The sequence below is a fragment of the Cryptomeria japonica genome, chromosome 5 (assembly GCF_030272615.1).
Source record: "Cryptomeria japonica chromosome 5, Sugi_1.0, whole genome shotgun sequence".
In the NCBI taxonomy this organism is placed as follows: domain Eukaryota; kingdom Viridiplantae; phylum Streptophyta; class Pinopsida; order Cupressales; family Cupressaceae; genus Cryptomeria; species Cryptomeria japonica.
Genome location: NC_081409.1, coordinates 842,463,737 through 842,485,911, shown reverse-complemented (window position 1 = coordinate 842,485,911; position 22,175 = coordinate 842,463,737).

The following is a 22,175-nucleotide window of genomic DNA, read 5'->3' as shown; positions in this document are numbered from 1 at the left end:
TTGGTAGACTTATGGGTAGACCTTAGCCATGTATACCTCTGGCTTACGGCGAGTATCCTGAGAGGAACATCGCTATGCGGAGTGTGACCAGCGCGTGCCTTATCCGCGGGGTACACTGCCATGCGGGATATGTCCATTGCGTGCTTTGTCCGCTTGGAGTATTGCCATGCCGTGCTGAGACACGATGCGGGGTGTAGTAGACATTTCCATGCGGTCTACCGCTATGTATTGGGTAGAGCCATGCCACATGATGACGTGATGCGGGGTGATGCCGAGGTGCACACTGCCATGCCATGTGGATGTGTGACTTGGTCACACCACATGATGAGCTACTAGGATAGCTAGACGATTGTTCCTTCCTTCCTCGTTGGTGGCTAGCTACTAGTCACATAGTGATGTAATGTGCACTTATGAATTTCCTTTATTTATTTATTTATTTATTTTCTTGTGGGCCAGCAAATTATTTTACTTTGACCTTGACAGTTTAGCCACAATCTTGCGATCTTGATCTTACTTGCTTTGATGTTGCAAATCCGGAAATTATTTTCTTGTTTTATTGTTGGAATTGACAAATATTATCTTTAATCTTTTGTACTTTGGTGGCTAAACCGGTTTATCCTTGTTGTTTTCGTATGCTGGTCTTGTGTTGTAATGTGAATTCCTCTCCAAGAACGTGGGAGACGGGCTTGGATGAGTGTATACGAGGAAGTAGACGCAAGGAACCTTGAGGATGGAGGTATGTGAGGCTGTGAAAACAGCTAAGATCCACTACCTACCTATGAGTGGTGACTATCTCTTGGAGGCTAAACACCTTACACAACAAGGGATATTCACGAGGGACTTGTATGGAAGGTGGCACCGCTATGGTGTACCCTAGCACCATCAAGCCCTTGAGTGAGATGATGGATATTTGTTGATCATGTATGTATTCTGAGAGAAGACATAGAGATGTGGATCATATATGTTACCTTTGACCGAGCATTAGACATGCTCACATGTGGCCTATTGTGTTGTGCAAACCAGTATTGTGGATGGATATTATGTGTAATCATGGATTAAATGGTATTAACTTGTCACTATGTTATGGGGCATAGTCATTGGAAAGGATCGTGTATGTCTGAAAAATGTAAACAATTGAGTTCTTATGTTGTTCTTATTTGTTGAGAAGTTAACTTGGCCCTGGAAATTGTTTTATGTGAAACTAGTTCTATGTGATAAAATCTTGTGAAAGAGAGGAATTGATGGAAGAAATTGACCTTGAGAACATATTTTCTTGTCATGTTTGATAAATGAGTATGATAACTATGCTTATATATTTTAAATGCTTTAAATTTGGTGAAATAAAAAGGGAAAAGTCTCGTATCCTTGCTATGATTGAGTGTAGATTATAGAATGTTTGAAGGTGTGAATGATGTTAGATGCATTTTTTGGTGAATAATGTTTTAAATTGTTAAAAAAAAAAATAGTTGTTTGTGCAAATTGATAATTGAGTTTAAGGACTAATAAGTGTTGCAGGATTTCCGTTTAACTTTGTGACTTCCAGGAGTAAGTCGGAACCTAGGGGGGGAGAATGTAATGCCCATACCCTAGTCGGACTTTTAAAACCCGTTTAACCTTGATTTACTTCCTATGTGGCATTCTCGAATGGTAGATTAACCGATATGCAATGTGTAGTTTAGATAATATAAATAAAACTGAGCATACTTATTATTGTGTTTTTGCATCGATTCTCGTGTAAATGCAATTGTTCCTAACCCTTGTGATAAATCTTGAGCTAACATCTTCATTGAATATGTATTTGTATATGCATGCTGGTATGAATTCATGGGTGCAGGAGATTGCAGGTACAACACCGCTTAGGTCAAGGTTCATCTCCTTTGGAATTTGCAAGGTTGAGTATGCTCTTTCATCTTTTGAATTCGGATTTAGTGGTCATATAACTCTCATCTTGCCTTAGCCATGGTTAGGTGGGCATCGTGTGTGGATTCGTGGGGCTTGCATTTTATTGGGATGCGTGTCGAGAGACTTGGAGGACTTCCTCGATTTGCGTGCCTTGCGCGAGGTAAGTGAGGTTTGTTATCCTAAGTATTAAATTTAAAATTATGATTAAACGTACACATTAGAGATATAGAAATTTAATAGGTAGCTTCTTTTATACGATTAATCAGTAATTAAAGAGATTTGCTTTAAATTATTATTGTAGCAAGCTTAAGGTGTTTAACTGGGGTTAGTGTGCTCATTTACGCATTTGTAACATTTATGCATTTATAGTTGAGAAATTAGAAGAAACAAGACTCTTGCATTAGATTAGTCAATTATTCAAAAATGTCGCTTTATTATGTTATAGCGAGCTAATTTAATAGCTAATTTTAAAATAACGAATTTATTGAGTTATGCATTTTAGAAAGGAAAATTTTTAAAGTCATTGGAGAGATAGAATTAAATTACTCATTTTCGCATTTTGGAAGAAAAGGGGTAAATCATTATTATTAAATGAAATTATTTTTCTCTTTACTTGTAAAGTCGATATAATATAAAAGTTTGATTTTTAGAAAATTAAAATTTAATCAAAACGTCTTACCCGGTCAATAGTTCCAAAATATAATTGTAGAATTAAATCGATATTGAGAAACTAAAAATTTAAAAAGAAATAGAAGCATTATAATTTTAATAAGGAAAACAAATGAGATGTATTAAATAAGGTAAATGAATGACTTCCATTTCATTTTCATTCATTTTATTTCAAAAATAAATGCCTAATTTCGAAATTGAAAATTAGGGCAAAATTAGGGCTTTTTCTTTTTAACTTAGTTTTGCAAACATTTTGGGGGTTCTTGGCTTGGGAGTTTTTTTGGAAGAAAAATGGGGGATTTGCAATGGAGCAGCAGATTGGGGAAGCTCTCCATCAAGATTCATGCCCGGATTTGCATTATGAGGTAGGATTCGAATCCACTACTTTATTTATTGTTGAATACAAAAAAAATGGTCTTACCCATGAATGATTTGGGGTTAGTTTTCAGTTTACTCTCAAAATTTGGTTGTTCTTGAAACCAATCCTTTTTCTTGATGGTTTTGTGATTTTAAACTTGTTAGAAAACTTCCTCCCATAATGAAGATTTTGGTATAAATCTGGGAATTCTTTTATGGCTGTTAAAAAATGGATGTAGGGTTTTTACATTCCTTTTTGTCTATCATTTTGGTTTATTTCAAAATTTTGTTACAAAAAAAAAGAACTGGCTGTGACTGTGTTTGTTTCCAAAATAAAGAGAGAGGGTTTGCTGGAAAATATTGCAAAACGGTGTTTCTAAACTGTGGTTTGACTACATATATTGTTTCTTTTAAAAAAAAAAAAACATATATATATATATATATATATTATTTAGTCTATTTTGTCTGCATTCTGGCAGATTAAATCTGGGCCTGGGATTTGATGTTTTTACCAGAATTTTCTGTTGAAAAACGAAATAAAACGAAATAAAAAAAATATATATATAAAACAAAAAAAAAACAGAAACCCCATGGCGGGCATAAACCCCACCACGGGGAGTGAGGCGTAGAAGTCTGCTACCATGGTAGCGGACTGCTACCAAAAGGTAGCAGCGCTGCCATGGCAGCTGCTCGCTACCCTTTGGTAGCAGTCGCTACCCATGGTAGCGTGAGCTGCCTTGGGAGGGGGCCGCGTGGAGTCCACGTGGAACCCCCACCCAATGTTTTAGTTAGTTTATTTTTTTTTTGTGTTTGTTTTAAATTTATTTTAAATTTAAAAAAAAAAAGAAATAAGTAAACTCCACAAAATATTAAAATAGCTAATCTGAGTTTTATTAATAGTTTTTTTTTATAAAGTTTTTTTTTAGATGATAATTAATTAATATAGATATTTCGTGTGGAGATTTTTATATGAATTAGTAAATAATAGTTTTGAATCCCGAATGCTATTAGAGAAAATGATTAAAATATATGTATATATATATTGGAAGGAAATTTTATATGTGTATAATGAATAGCGTTTTAACAATTGATGACTTCACCCTTTTTTAAAAAAAAAAAATATTCCGATATTCAACAGCAAAATTGTGAATTGATCTGATCATTCCGGGAACCTAGAAATAGGAATCTAAATGCTAAAGTGTTTTAAGATCATCATGAAAATTTTGAAGAACTCAACTGATATGCTGACGAGATCACCAGAAAACTAAATAATGTGTCGTTTTGAGGTTCGGAAGTAGATGATACCTTCTTTTAGTAAAACAAATAGTTTAGTCATTCCTCCCTCGATGATGTGAAATATATAATGGTAAAGATGGTAAGTTCATTTTATGTTTTTCGCTAAAGTTAAGTGTTGGCAAGTTCTTGCTAGGATTGTTGTTGGACTCTGTCATTTGTTTACTTGTGTTGGTCATAGCCAGTTACGTTCCTAGTCGGAGTTCCGTCAGTCATTAGAACTTGTATTTGCTTGAATTGTCAGTTGGAACCGCTTTAGAAGGGACCAATTATGTATATCCCGATCGAAGTGTCTGTTGAGTATTGATTTTATTCGCCTAAGTGGCAAGATGTAAAAGACTTATAAATTTTGTATTCCTAACGACATAATACCAAAGGGGTCTTGCAGTTGAGCAGACCCGGAGATGTAGCCCATCCGGGGTGAACTCCGAGATCATACCTGTGTTATGTGATGTTTTTAGTGTACTTGTTTTATTTTTTTAAGTTATCATGAATGGTTATACTCTTTCTTAAGTGTAGGGTGGAAATTTAACGAAATCAAATGTAAGTGCATAACATTATTCAAATGGATAAATATAGCCTTTTAAATTCGTAAAACGTGGTGAATTATGAATATGACAAGGTATTTAAATATTGAGATTAAAGTTGTGGAAAGAGTAAATTGATAATGTTAATTTAAGTTGTAATGGTGGAAAGAATCTTGTTAGAATACTTTATTGGATTAACTTGTTATTAAGTATATAAATGGAATGGATGTAACAAGGAAATGAAGTTAAGATTTATGTCACAATTCTTAAATGGAAAACTAAAGAATGAACATCATATAAATATCTATCTTTTTACCTAGAAAATGAATCACGCCATGTCAATTATGTTTCATTACATTGGACGAAATGGTTAAGTTATGTCACATTTTAATCTTAACAAAAAAAATACTCATCAGATTAACTTGATAACCGTGTGGACCCAATTAGGTATTCATGTTGAATAATGGATGAATATACTTAGTAATTCATGTTGTAATTATAAATCAATAATCCTCACTAGTTTAACTTATAATAGTGCGAACTCAAATAGATATCCATATTTTAATCCTTATAAAAGGAATCCCTCGTGATTGCCAAAATAAATCTAAAATGGGAGAGTAATTGGCTTGTGGTTTATACATTTTAACTTAGTAAAACTATCTCTCTCATTTTAAGTTCATTTAACAAAAAGAAAAAAAAAGTGATATGAAATCAGGAAATTGTATTTTAATCCTAATAGAGAATGTCACCGTGATTTTAATTATTCTAATCCTGAAATGTTGATTGTCATCTAGTTAACGATACTTTAATTTAAAAGATGTTCTCGTGTGGCCTAATGCATATCCATCTTAATGAAGTTAGTCCACTTATTGCATTATTAACACTTCAAATGAATTCCATGGCTACTCACATTATACCTTTCATAAAAGAATTTCAACTCATTAGTTGGTTATGTATGAAAACAAAAGAAGAGACCTCACTCTACTCATGGAAGTTAATCCGAAAGAAACAAATTTATCGTACTAACCATATTGTTAATATTTTAAAAGAGGTATCAAATGTGGGTGAATATTTTAAAGTCAAATGAAGGAAACCACGCTTTACTAATCATAGTTTAACCTTAAATGTATGAATCTCATTAAGCCTATTATTAACACATTAAAGGATGAAATCATTTGTGAATGGATACCTCAAACCCAAGGAATGAACCTCTCTATATTAAAAGCATGAACCCTTTTTGGAAGACCTCTTAACGAAATTATGAAAATAAAGTGCATTAATTAAATAACCTACCAAGGGCCTCCTATCCACCCAAAGTAGATGATCGATTCCTAAAATTCGAAGATGCCAAACCATTAATCAAGATCTATGCGTTATCCCGAAATTAAGTTACCCAGTTTAATAGATCTAATGACGCAGGTTGAGTTAGGTGTAAGGTTATGTAATCGCGTTAGGAAACTCCTTAGGATTGGTTGAGCCTTCCGCTGTGATATCTAAGTTGACAGATAATCTCCATTGTATTTTAATGTCGTGCCTAATTATGAATTGAGTTAACTTCAACTATCTTAATGTTGTAACTTTGTATTAACACTTCTAATTATTATAAAAAAAAAAATTTGCACTCTAATTGAGTGTTTTTAACTTAAACCCTTAGGGGTTTCCTGGCGGGGCATTACAAAGTGCTCATATCCTCCCTTTAGAATTACAAAGTAAGGGATAATAGTATAATCTAGAAAAAATGTTCCTTTTCTCTTTCCTTTTAAATCCTTATCCTAAATGCATCCTATTTGCCATATCACCTCATCAAAACCCATTCTCAGAGGAATGTTGAAGGGCAGTACATGTGGCTGTCCGAAGAAACCATAGATCTTGATAATAGTACTTATAGAGTAAGGGATAAAATCCCCCTAATTATGTTCAATCCTGGCAAGAGGCACCCTCTCCTCTCACAAAATCATGCAATTCCTTAGGAATCCTCGATGAATTTACTGTCAACTTTTGCCTCAACCTAGAAGCAAAATTGTTATCAAACCTTATAAAGCTAGCCTCTTCTCTATCCCAAGACATATCTATGCTCTAGAGCTATACTAGAATCTCCTAGTTGTCAATTTTCCTTTGAGGTTCATGGTACCCTCCAAGTAATCTGCGTTCCTATAAAAGAACATATACATGAGTAAAGAATACCAAGATAATTTAGCACCAACAACTTGATTCTTAATATCTAGTAACCCCTCATGAATCTTTTCCTCAAGGTAGGGGGAAAAGGTCAAAGACTACTATAAAGTCTGGATGCTATTTTTGCATAGCCATGTACATAAAATCGGGTGGCATTAATGTAATGGGATTAAAACCCAATATTTGGCACATAAAGAAGAAAGTGGCCTAAAAATAGGGATAGAAAGAACCGATTGGGAATGGATCCTCTGAGCTAGGGCCGATATGGTATGTTGTATTCCCTGCTCTAGCTAAATGCATTAGAAGGAAACTCTTTCTAATGAATTCCATCATCTTGCAATACTCTGCCATTTGGTCATTTAAATGTATCTACACCAGGCTCAGGGATGGTTCATATAGGTCAAAAATATCTTAGAACTCTTCCCTTCTAATGGTTAATATAATTTCTCCATCATTTACCCTAATAACCCTTGAAAATGGGTCATATCTGTCTTCAACAACTTTGAGTAGGTCGACATCCATGATAAACACCTGGTACTACCAACTTGCCCAGATCATACTGCCAAGGAATGGATAATGGGGAATACAATTTTGTTTGTCCATACCATAACTTAAACATTTCTAACCTAGTCATCGGTATACTAGCATTCTCTAAGTGGAATGCTTTGTCAGTTAACCCTTCCCCTAGGGTTTTTCCATCAACAAATCTCTACCCCTATTATTTATCATTTGTAAAGGGCTCCAATCGGTCCAAGAAATCATCATATAGATTTATTTTTATATAATCCACTTGTCCTGAATGTTTCCATGAGGGAGCCATATTTTGCAACTAGGCCTTTATACTATAACTACAAATTTAGGAAGGGAAAAAACTAGGGCTAGTACAAGATTTTTAAATTACCTGAGTAATTCAAACAAATTTCACTAGTCTCTATCTAGCACCCAACCCTAGAACAAATTGAATTCTCTTCTTACAACTTCACGCACAATTTATAATATCAATTTGTTTCAAGAACATATGGAGAGCTTAGATAAACTTACTCCTTTGATTTTTGCCAGAGATGACAATTCTATATCACATAGAGTCGTTTCAACCTTCCTGAGCAGTAGGGAAACCTTCTGGATTGCTATGAAATATTTTGTGAATGAAGAAAAACCTTTTCAAAGTCTTTTAATTATTTCCTGGAAAAGGATGCAAATGTCTCATCCGCCATTAATAATCGCGCGAGCGAAACAATGACTCATAATTTTGTATTTAAAAAAGTTTGAAACTTGGTCGTTGATCATCCTCCAAGTTGGAAAATCCAATGATCATCTCTTGTCGACTCAGCACTTGACTTTCCATCTATATCAACGGACCCAAATAATCATGACTAATTAGCACTACATCATCCTTTGACCAAACTCTATCAGTGGCCCCACTATAAGCCTTCCTAGTCTGCCTAGGACATGTGGCATCATCGCATGATGCCATGGTTCGTAACCTCCTTGCAACTTCCATCGCAGTAACACGAGGGCCGTCAGATCTATTCAAACTTTAATGTCTAGCACAATGCCCATTAAATCCTCTAGAATTAAAAATCGAGCAACTTTTAACTCAGGACAAAACATCTCCATTCATTTTGAACATGTGCAAATTTATGGAACTATTAGTAGACTGACCTTTATCACCTGAGAACCAGTAGCAATGCTTCGACCGGTTATACTGTCAACCTTGTTGGTTTTTGTTGATAACATGCGACACAATCTTATGATGCCGTGGTCTTTATAATCCTCACATCTTTGATCACGAGGAAGTGCAAACCATTGGATTCAATCTCTTTAAAAATCTGCCAAAATACTTAGGACTTTTGGACGTAGTAAAATATAAGCATGGGCACAAATATTTAAACAGATACTGGTCATAGGAAAATTCTATGCACATTACTTAGGAAAATCATATTTTATAAACCAGTTAACCACTGCTTAATACTTAGGAAATGAAATGGCCACACTAATGAAAGTGGCACCCTCAACCCTAAGTGAGAAAAAGGTAATGACAAAATATAAAAAGGACCAAATACTTTCTTTCAAACCAAGATTTAATCAAGTAAAAGACATAACCCCTAAAACCCTAAACCTTGATAACTTGATAGAGGGCAAGATAAAATGGTAATGACCAAATTTTGCAAGACATAATTTTAGGTCCTATTAGATGTCATGTATAAATAAATGTAATAATCATTGTGAGAGATGTGTGGTGTGAGAATAATGTATTAATCATTTGGAAGCAGAGCAAAAGTGTGGAGATATTAAGTGCTTAACCATAACTGTAACCAAGAATTGAGAATGTTATTTCTCAGTTCATGATTTTTTGAAAGTGATTTAAATCTATTTGTAAGGTAGTGAGCCTTCCCAAGGTTGTTGCCCTTTGCTAGTTTTGAGGAGTGAGATCTAGGAAGTGTTCCTGAATGCATGTGCATTCCCCATGGTAATACTTCATATGTTAGGATTCCCAAAGATACTGAGAGGGGGGGGTGAATCAGTATCTAATCGGTTAATGGATTTTCTAAACTTATTAAATGAATTGCATGCCAAAACAGTGTACCGGTAAACCAAAAATAACGCATAAAAATAATATCAGTAAACACAACATAGAAAGCACACCATAACACTATTTTTAACGACGAAACCTAGTGTGGGAAAAACCTCAGTGGGATTTGTGACCCACAATATTTTCTCACTGGCCAATACGAGATTATTACTTATAAATGTGGTGCATGCACATGTAGGAAGGCTCACTGCCTAGAGCTCACTGCTCAAATACAAAAAGGGAAGTCTCACTGACTTAAAAAAATGGATTATGTAAATCCAATATCATGTATTACTTTGGTTCAGCATCTTCTATGCCAGGTTTAGTACCGATTTAAGCTCATACAACTTCCATAAACCTTATTCCAAAATCTATCTTAATATTCACATCTCCCTATTACATTCCATATATGCTTCTATAAATGATTTGCAAGATCTCATACTTATATGAGTCCTATTACAATTCTCCTTGTCAGCTTTACAAAAATATTTTACAATTAAATACAAAATATAGTAAACAAAATCCTGTTGACTGGGGTGTCGGTAAACATCTTTGTTGGTGCCGGTGCCGGTGCCAGTGCTTGTGCCTATGCCGGTGCCATAGGATTGTAAGGTTGTCATCAATGACAATACCTTCAATCACCTAAAATTTCTCATTGGAGTGTGCATTTGCCAACAATCTCCCCCTTTGGTATTGATGACAACACTCATGAGAAAAAGCCAAAATTGTATCCAAAAGGTGTTGACCAAAAGTCTTATCAAAATGGTCAAAACTATGTTACCAAAATTGTGTGCTCCAAAACTGTGTGCTCCCCATGAGCAAATGATCTCTTCTGTCTTACTCATTTTTCTTATCCTCTACTACTCCCCCTTTGGCATCAATGACAAAGGCTATCATTCAATGTCAATTGAGTGTAGTTCCTATCTTGATCCCTATAACTGGTGGGTTACAATCTGATAAAGATCTGCTAAAGCAAAATTTAAGATGTTGTAGAATCTCTCACTGTCCTTTAGTGTTGCTTCAGTCCTCTAGATTGTAGTGGTGAGTATGTACATTTTCTCTTTTGGTGTCTTAAGTCTTGGAATAAGAGCCTCAAAAATCTCTTTTCTCAAAGAGATGAGGATATCTAGTTTAGGACCTAGTCTGCATTTCAGTTCCTTTCCTTTAAACTTTAATTTCTCCTTATCTTTTTCAAGTTTTTCAATTTTCTCTTCATAGTTGGTAATTTCCTGTTCTACTACCGATATTGAATCTGATGAACCTCTTAAATTGTCAGCAATATTATTGATTTCCTTCTGTGCTTTGCTAATCTCAGTGTCTATGTCCTCTATCAAAATGTTTGTCTTCCATATATCTCTGTACAATTTATTGAAGTCCAAAATTGTCTTGCCTAGTATTGGTAATAATGTATCTATATGTTCTTATTCTTCTTTACTATCTCTTCGAAGAATTTTTCCTTCTCTTTATTTATTTTCTCTTTGAAAGTCTCCTCATTGATCTGATCACTTGTTAGTAGATTACCGATTACATAATTAGACAATGTGTCTAATTGGTTTAAAGAATTTTTGTTTTCTATGTTACACTTGGGTGCAATCATCTTCAAAATTGGTATGGTGTCATCAATTGCCTTATATGCAAGTGCATTGCAATCAATTATTTTCTTAATCAAATCAAGCAATACCTCTGTTACATTCGTTGTCCAGAATTCTATTAGTGAAGAACTAAATGATTGACCAAATGTCTTAACAATCTGTAATTCGCTGGTGTGAGGAACCTCTTTACTTATGTTGACCTCTGGTAGGTCAATTTGAGTTTGCATTTCTACTAGCAAGGGTTTAGGTTTCTCAGCTGATGCTGGTGGTACAGTCTCTATCTGAAACTTTAGCTCATCCTTCTTCTCTTCTGATTTCTTAGAATGTACCTCAATCTATTTCTCAGAGCTTTCCATTGCCAATTTTTCTAATTGTGACTCTGTGTTTTCTACCGGTTTCTCTATGTTTACCTCTGAAATGTCTATAGCTGATATCTCAACAGATTTTTCATTGCTATCAATTGTCGGTTTCTCAATAGATACATCAGTATGTACACTAGTGGTATCTGCCTTTCCTATGTCTAGGGGGTTAGTTGACTATTTAGTTTGTTGCTCAGCCCCAATTTCAATATTGCCAACTATGTCCTCAACATTTGTCTCAACTATAATGTCTTCTACCGGTGGCTCAGTTGCTACATCTCTCTTCTCACTTCTCTCCTTATCAACCACAATGTTGACTTGCTATGTGTCAATATTCATTGTATACAACACCTCAGAATCAGGATTTGTGTCATCATGTGTTGTCTCCATACTCTCTGTTTCCAGTGGTGTATCAACATTTATGATATTTGTAACCGGTGGAGTATCAGAAGGAGGTGGGGGTAAGTTATCTATCACCTTTATACTTAGAGGACCACCTACCTTACCTTTACCCTTATCTTGTCCTTTTGGTAGACTTTAAAAGTCTTTGGTCTCTTAAGCTCTTCTTGTTTCTCTTTCTCAACAAAGAATATATCCCACTTGTCTACAGTTTCTTCTGATATCTCATTAACTCTGCTAGCCATTAGTGCTACATGTCGGTGACCAATTGAAAATACTGTTCGGTTAGCCTCACTTATCAGTTCATCAATTTCTTTAGCTGAATTCACTGGGTGAACTGCAAGTAGTTTCTCTACCTTTATCTTTTTATCCAATTCAACAATTGTTGCTCTCCTTGCTTCTAGCCTTCTATACAACTCATTGGGTAAATAATTTACAACCTCAATCAAAAATTTCTTGTAGATATCCAAGTGTAGGATAACACTGTTTTCTATTTTTTCCTTTTCATCACTGTTAAAAGTATCATACAACTTGCTAATGTTTGATAAGTTACCATTTTCAGTTATCTCATTCAAAAGGTTGTCAAGTGGAGGAACAGCTTGTTTTTCTTTCCTTTTCTTTGATGTTAACTTCTTTGTTGGAGGCCTAACTACCTGTTGTTTCTATCTGGTTCTCTTGGGTGCAGGAGAGGGTACTTGTGAGGGTTTTTTTTTTCTTTCTACCCTTTTTGAATTTTGCCGGTATTTCACTGTCAGAGGAGGTAGCAACCAGTGAAAGATGTGTTTCCGATTGTAATCCTTCCAAGTCGCTCTCCTTAATACCATTTTTATTCAATATGTCTTCCTTGATTGCTTTTACCTACCTTATTCCTTTTCTAACTATTTGTTTAATTTTCTTTATTCTTTTCTGTGACTGAATGTTGCTTTCAATTGTTTCCGCATTTCCAAATATTTTCTTTGCTGGTTCTTTAGGGGCTTCTAGAAGGGCTTTTGCATAAGTTTCTATTATGTTCTCATCAGCCTCATATCCCATCTCTGTAACCCAAACTATCCTCGGAACCACTGCTTCCATCCAGATTTCATCTTTCTTTATCACAAAGCATATCTCCTTTTGATATTTGTCAATTATAGATTGAGATAACCTTATCCTAGTTTTCATCCTAGCCTTTAATGCCTGAAAGTGTTCATTTATGTTGGTTTCTCTATCATCTCCCATATTGTTTAGCATAACAAGAAGTTGTTTTCCTACCAGTATGTCAAAACCAAAATCCTTTCTACCAATACCAGGTACTTCCTTGGTAATATATAACATCAAACATACAAGTAGATTGCCAAATCTGAATGTGCCCTTCTTATCTCCTTTGATCTTCCTTAGATTATCTATCAGTTCATCCTTCAACCATTCACATATGTCAATCTTTGCATTGTTGTTTACCATGTCATAGGCACTTTTGATACCTAAGCTAGAAACATAGTTTAATTTTTTCGCATGTGTAGCCTTGTATCCAAGAATCATGCTGATGAACCTTACATTGATATCTTTTACATCATTTACTCTCAAGGATCTCTTGTCAAAGGTTGCATTAGTTAGGGTCAATACAATGTCATTTGAAACCTTTTTAGTTTTGTCAGGCCTGCTACTAGTGGAAGGTAGGCCTGTCACTGCCCTAACTGCTTCTTTTGTTATCTTGTGAATGGAATCCAACCAAAAGAACTCCCCATGAACTCTTCTTAACACAATCCTTATAACATCCTTTGGAAAATTAGGGATACTAAGAATCTCCACAAAACCTAGGGTTTCAACTATCTTATGTTCTGGTTTCACATTTCCATTAACATCACAAATTACTGTTCTATACATGTTCATAATCTCTTCAACTCCTAGCTCTTCAATATGACAATGTATATAAATTCTAGGATCCTCAACATAAGCAAATCCTTTGGGTATTTTTGAAAAAGCTCCTAGGGTATCATCTTTCTTCGCAATTTCGGGAATAATTTTAAATACCGGTCTAGGGCACTTAACAACTTCAATTACAATAGGGTTTGCAATGAATTTAAGTGTAGAGGAGGAAGCCATTGTTATAAATACCTTAATCTTCCTTTAGGTATGAGTGCTTGAATGATTTGCTTCACTTCTCGTTGTGGATGCCTTCGCTCAGGATTTTCGTGCTCTAAGGAAATTTGAATGCTTGGTGAATGAAAAAGAGTCAAAGCACTTGCTTTATAATGTCATTTCCTTCAACTACCACATTTAATGCCTGTCGGTTAAGTCAAACTTAACACATCTGCTGGTAAAGAAGTAATTCAACTTCTCACCATCAACCAAGGGTAAATTAGCATGTTTTTCAATTAGTTGCCATACCCCCAAAAGGTTTCCTTTCAGTTAGATGAAGAATCTCCTACCAGTGGAGTGATACTCTGTTTTACCGGTGAAGGAATAGATTCACTAACATTTTGATCTGACTTTCTAATCCATTTTTTGAAAATTCTTGTTTTACCTCTTCAACTTTCTCTTTACCTTTCAAACTGGGTCCTTTGTTATTTGTCAGTGATGCCTTACTTCTACAAAATTTTGCAATATGTCCAATCTTGTTACAAGCATAATAAGTCACATTATTTTTCTGAATAGCTTTTCCATATCCTATGCTAGTATGTGTTATGCATTGATTAGATAAGTGTCCAAATCTTCCACAAACATAACATCTTATATTCATTCTGCAATTTTATGAATTATGACCAACTTTGTGGCATTTAGAACATTGACCGGTGGGTGCATTGGTGTTTTGATAGTTTCTAGATCTACACTAATTTTCTCTATGACCATACTTGTTACAGTTAAAGCATTCTCCATTGAATTTGTAGGCATTAGGTTGTCTTACCGGTTTGCTATGATCATGATTGTTTGTAGTACCAGAGCTTTCACCAAATTCAAAGCCAAGAACATTTGCATCTCCATTAGGTTTTTGATTTTTCAACATGTCATCAAGTTCCTCTGAACTTTTCTTGAATTTTTCTTTGTGTTGATTTGCAGTAGCCAACTCATTTTAGTTCAGTTTTTTCATTCTCCAAGTGAATTATATCTGTCTTCAACATATCATTTTCATGACTGAGTCTTAGATTTTCATTTCTAGCATCACTAATTCTCCTAGCCAAGTCATCTTCATTCTTCTTTCGGTCTTCAATATCTTTACAAAACCTCATAGTCATATCTTGCATTTCATTCCTTAAGGCCATGTTTTCCTACTTCATCTTGCTTACAAGATCATTAAGAGTTTCTTTTTCATCATCATCACTCTATATCTTCTCATGATTTTCTCTTATTTTGTTCCTAGCAATAGTGATATTTTCCTAAAGTCCTTGAATGATTTCTTGTGCAGCCTTCAGATCATCTTCAAGTTTCATATTTTTCAACTTCTTTGCATCATAATCTATAAGAGTTGTTTCCAATTGCTTTCTCAAGTTTTCCATCTGTACTGGTGTTAGAATCTTCCTCAAGATATTAGGATTTTGAAAATAGAAGACTAGGCTCTGATACCAATTGTTAGGATTCCCAAAGATACTGAGAGGGGGGGTTGAATCAGTATCTAACCGGTGAATGGATTTTCTAAACTTATTAAATGAATTGCATGCCAAAATAGTGTACCGGTAAACTAGAAATAATGCAATAAATAAGATCAGTAAACACAACATAGAAATAACACCATAACACAATATTTTTAACAAGGAAACCCAGTGTGGGAAAAACCTCGGTGGTATCTGTGACCCATAATATTCATTCACTAGCCAATAAGTGAATATTACTTACAAATGTGGTGCTTGGACATGCAGGAAGGCTCACTGCCTAGAGCTCACTGCTCAAATACAAAAAGGGAAGTCTCACTGACTTACCAAAATCCAATATCATGTACTGCTTCAGTTCAGCATCTGCTATGCCAGGTTCAGTATCGGTTTAAGCTCATACAACTTCCATAAACCTTATTCCAAAATCTGCCTTAATATTCGCATCTGCCTATTACATTCCATATATGCTTCTATAAATGATTTACAAGATCTCATACTTATTTGAGTCCTATTACAATTCGCCTTGTCAGCTTTACAAAAAGATTTTTTAGTTAAATACAAAATATAGTAAACAAAATCCTATCAGCTAGGGTGCTGGTAAACATCTTTGCCGGTGCTAGTGCTGGTGCTTTTGCCTGTGTCGGTGCCATAAGACTGTAAGGTTGCCATCAATGACAATACCTTCAATCACCTACAATTTCTCATTGGAGTGTGCATTTTCCAACATCATATACTTCTAACAGGGTATCATCATATTATGAGTAAGTTCCCACCATGGTTTTTTTCTTGACCAGGTTTTCCACATCAAAATATTGGTGTTATGTGTGTTCATGTTGTGTTGTTGATTAATGACTTCACTATTATTTATCAAATCTGATATTAAAGTAAGTTTTTGTAAAATTTGGTGACAATTGATTCACCCCCACCCCCCCTCTTAGTTGTATACCCCATTTTTATTAAAAAAATATTGTAAACTCACGACACTGCCTCATTAAGAGTCTCATCTTCCACTGTCCACACATATCACATGATTCTAACTCTGACAAAATTTAGCTCTAGTTAATGGACCCCAAAATGAATGGTTTAACTAATATAAAGTAGTTATAGGTTTTATTTAGATGATTTTAATGACACTACCTTTAAAAAAAACCCAAGAATTTATCGAAAAGGCTTTTCACAATGTAAGCATTATCAAACTCCCTTGAATTTGTTCTTATGATTTATGAAGGAGTACCTTAATAACATATGCTACTTAAATAAATGTATTTTTTTCTCATTCTATAAATCATGATAAAATGACCCTCACATTCTCTATTCATATATGGACACAACATCTTTCCAGATTTTGATTTGTGGTTTCCCACCTACTGCTCCTAGCTTGCGCTGCTTCTGATGGGTGTTGCAGAGGGGGGCCCCTAGCAAGCATCCCCATCTCATGAAACCCATGACCATGTGAGACCTATTGTTTCTACTAGACATACCCGTGCAGCTAACCCTCAGGTCAAGGAATATGCCCCGCGCTCTCCCTCACCTCCATCTCGACTAATTTTTTTTTGATGAGGAACCTGGTAGATTCATGGAAAAAATTCTTGGTGGGAGCCCCACTAAAATGGGTAAATTACCCAAGACCATGCATCTCCCTAGGTGGAGTGTATGGTAAAAGATGAGCAAGTGGAGATTTCAGATGTGCTACTGAATACGGTGATTGCTGAGTTCAGCCTTTCGGCCACTGGTAAGTTTCTAGCCTTTCATCCTACTATAGATTAGGTTAGGAAATGGGTTGTAGTTAGATGGAAATTGAAAGTGTGTCTATTAATGCTATAGAAAATTGTATTTTACTCTTCATTTTTGTTAACCAGGAGAATATGGTTAGTATTCTTATTGATGGGTCGTGATCTTATGGTACTAATAATTTCCTATATTTGTGTAAATGGAAACCAAGCCTAGACCAATGGAAGGATTTAGAAGTGGTTTCTCCTACTTGGACCTGTATCCCAGGTTCACCCTTGGAGTTCTAGAATTTGGGGGTTTTTAAGGGAATTTGCTGACTCCTTTGGGAAATTCTTAGTTCTGGACCATATTATGCAACACAAATCTAAACTACTCTTTGTTATAATTTGTGTTAATGTGGCCACTAACATAGTGAATATGACTAAAGTGACACTCCTATCAAGGTTGGGTGCTTGGGTCCAACCTATTAAGTATGAAAATGCTAAAGCCTTCTATAAAATCTATAGAAGATATGGACATCTTAGCTCATCTTGTAAGAAACATCTTAGGTCAAATTAGTAGCCACCCATAGCTCCTTCTATTCCTCTTAAAGAGAATCAACAAACCATCACTTCTTGTCAAGTTGGAGATCCTCCATTTGATCATAAACCTTATTCCTTGGAGATAGAGAACAACTTAGCCAAGGAAAAGAAAAATCAAGTTGATGATCTAATGGGTTTGTCCTCTAATGGTGCTCAGATAGTAGATGTGAACCACACGTATCCTCCTTTTATAAAGATGATTTGTAAGGAGGGTAACACTTCTTCGAGTGTGGATATGGTGGTAGACCTAGGTCATAACATTGTTCCATATGTGGGTTTGTCTTTTGTTGGTGATGGTTAGAAGATTTCTGATAGGGACTAAGGTTTCTTAAAACCTGACAAGGAGAATATTTATATAGAAAATTTGATATTGACCTCGAAGGAGAAGAGGGGTGTTGGTTTTGCTAATCTAAAAGAAAACCTACATATTATGGGGTTTTCATCAACCCCCCCCCCCCCCCCCCCCCCCGCCCCCCCTCCACCCCCAACCCTGCAAGTCAAAGAATTTTTTCTCTGATGAGGAAAGTGATGATTTATAATGGAATCAATTGAATACCAAGAACAAAAAGAAAAGGAAAGTAAATGTCAATGGGGAGAAAAGAGTTCAAAGACCATCATAGATGGACTTGAGAACCAAGGATGCAGCAGGTGAAGTTGCTAATGGTAGACCGAGGACCTTAGACAGTCTCTCTAAGAATAGGAAAAAGAAAAAATAACTTCATCCCATCTTATGGGATGGTTGATCTACTCAAGGCTAAGTAGATCCTTTGCTACTATCTCTAATGAATATTCTCTCTTGGAATGTGAGGGGCTTGAATAGCCCATTGAAGCAACATGTATGTTAAAGTGCACTCTGATGGAACAAAAAGTTGATATTATCTTCATACAGAAAATGGAAATGAGGTCTAATGTTCTCCTCAAGGTTACCAAGTCTTTCTAGTTGTCTGCTACCTTTATGGCTAGTGATGTTGATGAGGTGTTTGGAGGTATTGCTGCTTTATGGAAACTGGCTTCTTTTGATGGCACTTTGATTCAATCTGCTAAGAATTATCCTATTGTAAAGATGAATGATCTCAGGTCCCACCTTGAGTGCTATCTTATAAATATTTATGCCCCCAATGCTAGAGCTCCCTAGGCCAGCCTTTGGTCCTCTCTAGAAAGCTTCATTTTGAACTTTGTTGTGTCCTTCTAAATGATGGCTAGAGATATTAACTCTCCCTTATACCCATCAAAGAAATCAGGTGGCATTGAAGATTACTCAGAAATTGTGAATGATCTTGTAGACTTTATATTTGTTATTAGAATGATTGGCATTTATCTTGCTAGTTCTAAATTTACCTCAGGGTCAAACAAAAGGACTGGCCAAAATCTCATTCAAGTCAGATAAGATAGGGTCCTAGTTTCAAGCAATTGGAAAAAAATTGATTCACTCTCCTTGTGTGCTCTTGTTGTATTAGGCTCACATTATAGTGCAATCCTACTATCCTTGGATAATACCATGAGGAATTATTTTTATCTCTATAGATATGAGATCATGTGGTCTCTACACCCATATTTTAGATTATTGGTGGAACAATGGTGGAACATCCCTATCAATGGCATCCCCATGTACCGTGTAGCCGAAAAACTTAAAATTCTAAGGGAAAAAGTTAAAGGGTGGAATCGTTACTCTTTTGGAAATATCATTGAGCAAAAAAAGTTATTACATCTAACCTAGAGATTATATAGAAGAAGATAGAAGATAAATGTACTTCTTAGGACGAATACATAGAGGAGATCATGATAAGATAACAATGGTTCAAATTAAATAAAAAAAAGAGGTCTTTTGGAAACAAAATACAAGGATACAATGGATCACTAAAGGAGATAAAAACACCAAATTCTTCCATCAATCTATAATGAAGCATAGGAGTAGGAATAGGATAAGGCATCTTCAGAAGGAAGATGGCTGATTTACAGAAGATGAGGAAATGGCTGTGATGTTTGTTAACTTCTTTAGTATGCATAACTCTAATTGTCAAAGTAGTTTCCAAGACCCTTGTGGCTTGCTTGAGGTGATCCCTGTTGGCATATGTGCAGAGCTTGATCATATGATGATATTGTATGTTGTCATTGATGTCAATATGTTGAAGTATGAATAGATATATTGATGTAAGAAAACTGGCAAGAGAGCCGGTATGATGTTGTGAACTAGTATATGTGAAAAAGTGAAGCGGTATGTTGGAATGAGAGCCAGTATATAGGAAGTTTTGTATTGGGGTTTCATTTGGCATGACTACCAGTTGGTAGTCTCAGCTTCAAGGTTTTTGGTTGATGCATTCCAAGCATGTGTGATTCAACTGATGACATCTTCTAATGAGTTAGCATTGTAATGAAGATCAGATCATGTTTCCACATTAGCCTTGTGCACGTGAAGGATTTCCTTGAGGATCTTGCATGAATAAGATTGATCCTATCTACCTCAAGAATGTGTGAATTCGTTGTAAATGGTGGAGAGCGCGTGATGGGTTATCAGCTTCCTAAAGTGACAAAGAGTGAACATTGGAGAATGTCTTGAGATCTGTTCAAGACTATTGTATTCAATGCAGTGTGATTAATGGTCAGGATTGAACTGACTGAATTGTTAAACCTAAATGTTTAGGGTTTAGGGTTTATGCTACCGACCAATCTATTTCCTATAAGGTTGATGATGTTTTTTATTTTAAAGTTGTTGGCAAATGTTATGTGTGTATCCAAGTGAAGAGATACTTGATTCTTGCCAGACTGGAGAAGTGCATGGATACCTATAGAGTGTGATTGCAAAAGAAAAGGAGCTAAAGAGGATCTATCTTGGCATTGTGTGTTGTTATCAGATCAGTGTACTACCTGTTGACTTCTAACCATTTCAGCAGTTGGAAAATCCCTTAACCGGGTAGCTTTAACAGGCTTTTGTGTAAATCCTTTAACAGGGTGACTCAATTCAATGAGTTCTTCAAATCCTCTTGTGAGGTAACCTTTAACAGGGTTCTAACCTTTAACTAGGTATTTAGCCATCCCTTAACCAAGTGATCCCTAGTAGGATCGGTTCCTAGTAGAACCTATTGTAAAAGTATTTAACTAGACTAGGCTCCTAACAGAGCAAACTTCAGAAGAGTTCAAAGAACAACTTGTGGGTATTCATCCCCGCCATGGTTTTTCCCAGTTTGGTTTTCACATGATAAGTTAGTGTGTCATGTGTGATTCTTTAATATTTTTTGTCAAGTGGTAAAGCATGTTGAACCAGTAGTCACTATATTTCTGATGATATACTACTTGTTTATGCATACGGGTGAAGTGGAAATGAGATATTAGATTGTGTGGTGATCTAAGCGTTACTTGTTTATGTCTTTCAACATGTTCACTATTTTTTACTGGTAGTGCTTGTTAGGATTCCCAAAGATACTAAGAGGGGGGGGGGGGTGAATCAGTAGCTAACCGATATATAAAATTACTTGACTTAAAGCATATTAAAACTGTGTATCGGTAAACGAGAAATAATGCAGCAAATAAGATCAATAACAACAACATGAGAAGCACACCATAACATAGTGTAGCATCGTAAAATTGCGACACTTGTAATTTCGACTGCATTTGGGTCTTCACAATGGCGGCACAATGTTGAACCTGAATGGAGACCCCGAAACCTGTTTACGACATCAAAAACTGCATCTTTCTGCACCTTGACCTGATCCTCCTTGCACCCTGTTGTCCCAAGAGGTGGGACCATGGTGCCCAGCGCCCTGGTCCTTGGCCCTATTTTGGGCCCAGTCTCTTGTTGGGCATCGGGTCTTCAAGTTTGCAATTTGGAAAATAATGCTCCTAGGTCGGCCTAAGGTCAGAAAAATCAGTCTCCTAACCCTAATTGACAAGTATATAAACTACATTTCCCCTCCCAGAAAAGAAGGAGGAAAAACATATGTATGCAGGAGGCAGAAGTGATCGGCAAACATTAAAACATTCAAACATTCAAGTGTTCAAGCATTCCTTCAAGCAATTGAGCATTCTAGGTCTCCATTCAAGGCTAGGTGTTGCATTCAAGACAAGGATTCAACCATTGAAGAGGAGATCACCCACAACATACAACATACAACATCATTACACCTTCGCATGTAAGAATACAAACATTCTTACAACAAGGTATCAGTACTTGATTACATTACTGTAAAGCGGAAAATCGCGGTCGAACCCTAGTTGGTCTCCCCTCTTCTAACTCCGAGGAGAGAGAAGGGAGGTTCACTAGGATTCGATGGGTTTTCACTTAGGGGGAAGACTTTACATTCAAAAGAGGGGTTGAAACTCATAAGATTCAATCCCACACAATGTAAGATTGGATGCTAAATGAATTTCAAGGGTTTGGAAAGCAAAGCTACCCTCTTTTGTAAAGAATGTTGATTAAGGAAATTAAGCTAAGGATGCATAGAAAGTCATAAAGATTCG